Source organism: Jaculus jaculus, chromosome 1, assembly GCF_020740685.1.
Source record: "Jaculus jaculus isolate mJacJac1 chromosome 1, mJacJac1.mat.Y.cur, whole genome shotgun sequence".
NCBI classification, from domain to species: domain Eukaryota; kingdom Metazoa; phylum Chordata; class Mammalia; order Rodentia; family Dipodidae; genus Jaculus; species Jaculus jaculus.
Genome location: NC_059102.1, coordinates 122,342,029 through 122,349,367, shown reverse-complemented (window position 1 = coordinate 122,349,367; position 7,339 = coordinate 122,342,029). Strand labels below are relative to the sequence as shown.

General features: G+C 42.3%; 1 pseudogene; it reads left to right on the top strand.

Annotated features, from left to right (window-relative positions):
* The first annotated feature begins 2,706 nt into the window (after positions 1-2,706).
* LOC101598872 lies at positions 2,707-3,967 on the top strand (annotated as a pseudogene).
* The last annotated feature ends 3,372 nt before the right edge of the window (positions 3,968-7,339 follow it).

Genomic DNA, 7,339 nt, shown 5'->3' with positions numbered 1-7,339 from the left:
GACTAGAAGCTACCTCCAAATGGCCTGGTGAAGGAGAGTCATACTACAAAAAAGCAGACTCTTGAAAAGAGGGGAAGAGCTTCTATTATCACAAAGGTAGTATTAGGATGCCTGAAAAGTGAAAAAAAAAAGTGGGTTTGGGGGTGACACATGGAAAAGAAAACAAATCAAACTCAGGCTCCAGCTCAGCGAGGCAAAAGACTTTACTCTTCTAAAATGTAATCCATTAGGCCCTGATGAAGTCTGGCAGGCCTAGCCTGAGGACAAATCAACAATCCTCAAAAGCCTCTAGCTCACTTGTGGGTGTTGGTGAGGTACCAAGACACCCTTTCTTCCTGTGGATGGGTCAGCAGTGGATAGGAATCTAATTTTGTCCCTCTGTATGACTTTAGAGGGAAGAGCTAGGTGCTATCTTCAGAAAGAACCTTTTGTTTGAAACTGAGATACCCTGGGGACCTGTGAACAATCGCAACACAGGGACCCTAATCACAGGAGGCAGGCTCAAGATAAAAGAGCCTGAGGAGGGGAGCCAGAGATCCGGACGCTGACAAGCCAAGAAGTGTAGGTAGTAGAAGGCTCAGCTCAGGCAGCGAAGTGTACAGGGAAGAGTAACCCTGTCTGCATCAGGCGCAGATCTCATCATCTGAGAACCCTTCACTCTGTAAGCCTGAGCCTGAGGTCACAGGTGGCTCAACCTATGCAGCTACCTGTCTGCCATGCACTGTGGTGGAGTGTGAGAACTGAAGCCTGGGGGTTCTACCTGACACCCGCAGCTGCATGGAACCAGCAGCTGGATGAGTCTGAAGACATGTCCTTCATCTGGATAGCTCTCAGTGCTGTGGTTGCTTTGAACACTCCCAGTACAACTGGGAGAGGACTGTAGAGGGAACATTAGCCAACCCATGGGATGTGTTCTGGGAAGTTACCAGAGGATGGGAGAACCTGCCCAGCCCACAGACTCCAAAACTCAGAATGGCAAGCCCTGGAATACAAAGAAAGGAAGCTATTTATTAAAGTAAAGACAGCCCTGGAGAACACTGGACACTTGTCCAGTACAGGCTCAGCATAAGCCATAGAAAGATAACAGCCCACAAGTTCAACTGCCTCTCCCACACCCCTGTTCATATGACTAGGTCTCAGATTTTTTGTGGACCCAAAAGGAAGCTGAATCCCCTGTGTTTACTTTTTTTAAAAAATGTTTTATTTATGTATTAGAAAGACAGACAGTGAGAAAGTATGGGCACTCCAGGATTTCTGCTGCTGCAAATGAACTCCAGCTGCATGTGACACTTTGTGCATCTGGCTTTATGGGGGTAAACTGGATAATCAAACCCAGGCTGAACTGCTGAACCATCTCTCTAGCCCCCCTCTATTTTTTTAATTTGATTATACTTTAAGCAGTAATTTTATTTTATCATATTTAAAATGTTTTCATTTTTATTCCCACTTATATATTCATCTAGTTTCATTTATACACATTTCTTTCTCAGTTTTAGTTAATATATAAAATGAGTACCTTTATGACATTTTCATATATATATTACTCTTACTCATCCCCTATAATGCTTCCCCACCTTTTATTGGTTCACTGCCTTGCCAATGGACCCTTTTTCTGCTTTATAATCTCTTGCTCATTTTTTTCCCATTTTAATTAATTAATTTATTTATAAATTTTTTAGTGACAACTTCCACAATTGTAAACAATAGCCCATGGTAATTCCTTTCCTCCCCCAATTTCCCCTTTGAAACTCTACTCTCCCTCATACCCCCTCGCCCTCTTGAACAGTCCCTCTTTTATTTTGATGTCACCATCTTTTCTTCCTACTATGACATTCTTGTGTAGGTGGTGTCAGGCACTGTGAGGTCATGGATATCCAGGCCATGTTCTGTCTGGAGGAGCACATTGTAAGGAATCCTACCCTTCCTCTGCCTCTTACATTCTTTCAGCCACCTCTTCCACAATGGACCCTGAGCCTTGGAAGGTGTGATAGAGACATTTCAGCACTGAGCACTCCTCTGTCACTTCTTCTCAGCACCATAGTGCCTTCTGAGTCATCCCAAGGTCACTGCTATCTGAACTGAGAAGGTTCTCTAACCAACAGTGAGAGTAGCATTAATATATGGCTGTGGACATTAAGAGAAGGGCTTACTGGGCATTTGGGTGAGGATAGTATATACATTTAGCCAGACATCAGCAGACATTACACCCCTAGGGCTCATGACTACCCCTGCGGTAGGTTTTCAGTATTAGGGATGAATTCCCTCCCATGATGTGGGCCTCCAGTCCAATTAGAGGGCAGCTGGTTTCCACCATGACAGACATGCCACTGTTCCACCTGTTGGCTCATTAGGCCTGACTGGCCAAATTTAAGGCTTGCAATATCCACTGTTGAGTATCTTCACTGGTGATCTCTCTTTCTCCCATTGAACTGCATGCAGCGTAGCGTTTTTCAGGTTTCTGTCAGCTGGTCTATGTGGAGATTTTCAGATCAGCTCCAGCAGGATTTCTCAGTGACCTTGCAGCCCAGGTATGTAGAGTCTTCAGCAATAGGGTCTTACCATCTATTCCTGGTGAGAAACCAAGGGCCTTGGCAACGGCCTATAATGACTCTATGTTGTGGTATTGGCCCTTACATACAACTGGAGGAAGTGTGAATTTCATCATGTTAATAAGTTGGACTGTCATGATTCTTTACAATTACTTCAATGCCATGTTTGTGGATCCTGGCTTTGTCCCTCTAGGATGGAAACCACGTGATGCTGGCTTCATAGAAGGAATACTCATCTAAATTAACTTTTCCCAAAACAATTGCCTACTTCTGTGTTTAAAAAAAAACAAACAAGCAGCTGTGGTGGTTCATGCCTGTAATCCCAGCACTCGAGAGACTGAGTCGTGCAGATCATAAAGGCTAGTTTTGTCTACATAATGAGTTCAGAGCAGCCTGGACTACAGAGTAAGACCCTGTCTCAGATGAAAGAAAAAAAAAGAGGGAAAATTCTCAAAACAGCATGTATCTTCAGTACTGTAAAGTCTGCCAAGCATGTGAGGCACCACGTTCCCATCACTGTAGGAAGTGCCACAGATGTGTGATGAAGATGGACCATCCCTGTACCTGGATCAACAACTGCTGTGGTTACCAAAACCATGCTTCACTCACACTGTTTCTCCTTTTAGCACCACTGGGTTGTATTCATGCTGCTTTCATTTTTGTTCTGACTATGTATACACAGCTTTATAATCAGCTCTCCTTTGGGTGGAACACAGTCAAGATTGACATGAGTGCAGCCTGGAGAGATCCTCTTCCCATCCACCCCTTTGGATTAGCTGCATTTGCTGCCATCTTGTTTGCCTTGGGAATTAGCTCTAGGAACAACCATAGCTGTTGGGATGCTCTTTTTTATACAGATGAAAATAATTTTCAGAAACAAAACTTCTATTGAATCATGGATTGAAGAGAAGGCTAAAGATTGGATTCAATACTACCAGCTAGATGAAGTCTTTATTTTCCCCTATGATATGGGAAGTAGATGGAAGAACTTCAAACAGGTATTTACATGGTCAGGAGTCCCCGAAGGAGATGGATTGGAGTGGCCATTAAGAGAAGGATGTCACCAGTACAGCTTAACAATAGAACAGCTGAAGCAAAAAGCAGATAAGCGAGTCTGAGGTGTTCACTATAAGGTAATAGAAGATTACAGTGGTGCCTGCTGTCCTTTAAGTAGAGGACTCAAGACCTTCTTCACCAGCCCCTGCACCAAAGAGCCTTGGGTACAGCTGCAGAAAGGGGAGTTCATTTTAGCCACACGAGGGCTGCGATACTGGTTGTATGGAGACAAAATACTTGATGATTCCTTTATAGAAGGTACTTCCAGAATAAGACGATGGTTCCCTAGAAACTGTGTGGAAAAATGCCCCTGCGATGCCGAAACAGACCTGGCCCCCGAGGGTGAGAAGAAGAACAGATAGCCGCTGTTAAGTCACACTTCAGTCTGCTTCCTTACTTGAAAATTGTATATATTACTAAGAATTATGCAGTGAGCCTACTCTGGTTAAGGTGTTCTTTTCTCAAAGGTGCCCAGTGCCATGATTTCAATACTTTTATTACCATTTTGAAATGGAGAAGCCATTCTCTGCCTGTGCCTTTGACTGCTTGCCCCTCTTAACCACCTCTCCTCTTGAAAGAAAGAACACCTTATCCAAGTGAGTGAACTCGAGGGCGCTGCGCACCGTGGTCCTCACCTGCAGGTCTCCTTCCCCTTCATCAGGAACATTCACCTGTGATCATCTTGTTTCCTCCTCAGTCGACGTTTTTTACGTCATAGTCCAGATGTTATAGAACTTAACTTGTCAGATTTACTATTAGCTCAAATTTTATTACTTGTCTTTTCATAATGCAGATTTTGTCAAATCAAATAAAGATTGATGGACATTATGTTAAAAAAACAGTCTTACCATCTATTCCTGGTGAGAAACCAAGGGCCTTGGCAATGGCCTATAATGTTTGGGGGTATCAGGGACCTCCCTGGCCAACAACTCACTGGAATGTATCCCATCCCTGGCACTGAAAATTTTCTAGTAACAATCTTCTTCGTGTTCCATTGTCTAAAAAAGTAGGTTTCATGGTAAAAAGGCCCAAAGTGAGGTCAGGGGAAGAGATTGAGTAAAGGAAAGGTGGAGGGAGGGCTAATCAAAATCTAAGAGTATGCAAATAAATCATATGGAATCCTCCGGTTTTGGACAATGGAACACTCAGGAGCCATAGATCGTTGTTAGAAAATTTTCAGTGCCAGGGATAGGATACCTCCAGTGAGTTGTTGGCCAGGGAGGTCCTTCATGCCCCCAAAACATTATAGGCCATTGCCGAGGCCCTTGGCTTCCCACCAGGAATAGATGGTAAGACCCTATTGCTGAAGACTCCACATACTTGGGCTGCAAGGCCACTGAGAAATCCTGCTGGAACTGAGCTGATAACCTTCTCCATGTAGACCAGCTGACAGAAAGCTGGAAGAAGCCATTCTACATGCAGTTCAATGGGAGAAAGAGATACCACCAGTGAAGATACTCAACAGTGGACACTGCAAGCCTTATAATTGGCCAGCCAGGCCAAATGAGCCAATGGTGCAATAGTGGCACATCTGTCATGGTGGAAACCAAGTGCCCTCAAATTGAACTGGAGGCCTGCTCCATGGGGGAAACACATCCCTGATACTGAAAACTTAAAACAGGGGTAGTCATGAGCCCTAGGGGTGTAGCATCTGCTGATGTCTGGAAAAATGTATATACTATGCTTATCAAACTGTCCAGTAAGCACTTCTCTTAATATTTATTCCCTTATTTTAATGCTACTCTCACTTTGGGTAGAGAATCTTCTCTTTTCAGATGGCAGTGACCTTGGGATGACTCAGAAGGTATCATAGTGCTGGAAAGAAGAGACTGGAGTACTGAGTAACATCTCGATCACAACTTCCAAGGCTCAGGGTCCATTGTGGAAGAGGTTGCAGAAAGAATGTAAGAGCCAAAGGAAGGGTAGGACTCCATACAACATGCTCCCTCCAGACATAAAATGGCCTGGATATCCATGACCTCATAGTGCCTGACACTACCTACACAAGACCATCATAAGAGGAGGAAAAGATAATGACATCAAAATAAAAGAGAGACTGATTGAGATGGGGAGGGGATATGATGGAGAATTAAATTTCAAAGGGTTAAGTGGTGGGGGGTAGGGAGGGTACTACCATGGGATACTTTTTATAATCATGGAAAATGTTAATAAAAATTGAGAAAAAAATTAAAAAGTAGGTTTCCATATGACTTATTTATGTCCTCTTAGATTTTGATTAGCCCTCTATCCATCTTTACTCAATCTCTTCTCCTGACCTCACTTAGGCCTTTCACCCCCATTAATCTCTTCTTCTACTTACATATATATGATACCATCCTATTACCATCCCCCCTTCCCTTTCTTTTCCCTTTATATCTCCTTTCTAGCTTACTGGACTCTGACTGAGTTTTATTCCTACTCACATAGAAGTCCAATCATTTGTAGCTAGAATCCACATATGAAAGAGAACATGTGACATTGGCTTTCTGGGCCTGGGTTACCACACTAAGTGTAATCCTTTCTAGATCCATACATTTTCTTGCAAATTTAATTTTTCTTTACCGCTGATTAGAACTCCATAGTGTAAATGTGCCACATCTTCATTTTCCACTCATCAGTTGAGGGACATCTAGGCTGGGGCCATTTCTTAGCTATTGTGAATAGAGTGGCAATAAACATGGTTGAGCAAGTATCTCTCAGGTAGTGAGACAAGTCCTTAGAATATATGCCTAGGAGTGCTATAGCTGGGTCAAATGGTAGATATATTTTTTAGCTGTCTCAGGAACCTCCACACTGATTTCCACAATGGCTGGACCAGATTGCACTCCCACCAACAGTGTAGAAGGGTTCCCCTTTTTCTGAATTCTTGCCAGCATTTATGGTTATTTGTTTTCATGATGGTAGCCATCCTGACAGGAGTGAGATGGAATGTCAACATAGTTTTAATTTGAATTTCTCTGATGACTAGGGATGTAAAACATTGTTTTAGATGTTTCTATGCCATCTGTATGTTTTCTTTTGAGAACTCTCTATTTATTTCCATAGCCCATTTTTAATTGGGTTGTTTGATTTCTTATTATTTAACTTTTTGAGTTCTTTGTATATCCTAGATATCAGTCCTCTAACAGATGTATAGCTGGCAAAGATTTTCTACCATTCTGTAGGTTGCTTCTTTGCTTTATTCAGTGTCCTTTGCTGTACAAAATCTCTGTAATTTCCTGAGGTCCCACCAGTTGATCTGTAGTTTTATTTCCTGAGCAATTGGGATTATATTTAGAAAGTCTTTCCCAAAACCAATATGTTGAAGGGTTTCCTCTACTTTTCCTTCTCATAGTTTCAGAGTTTTGGGTCTGATATTTAGGCCTTTGATCCATTTGGACTTAGTTCTTGTGCATGGAGAGAGATAAGGATATATTTTCATCCTTCTACAGATACATATCCATTTGTTGAAGAGGCTATCTTTTCTCCAATGAATATTTTTGGCATTTTTGTCAAATATCAGGTGGCTATAGCTACCTGGACTTACATCTGGGTCCTGTATTTTGTTCCATTGATCAACATGTCTGTTTTTGTGTCAGTACAATGCTGTTTTTGTTACTATGGCTCTGTAATATAGGTTAAAATCAGGTATGGTGATACCACCAGCCTTATTTTTGTTGCTTAAAATTTAGATATTTGAGGGGTTTTTTTTTTGTGCTTCCAAATGAAGTTTTGTATTTTTTCCTATTTCTGTG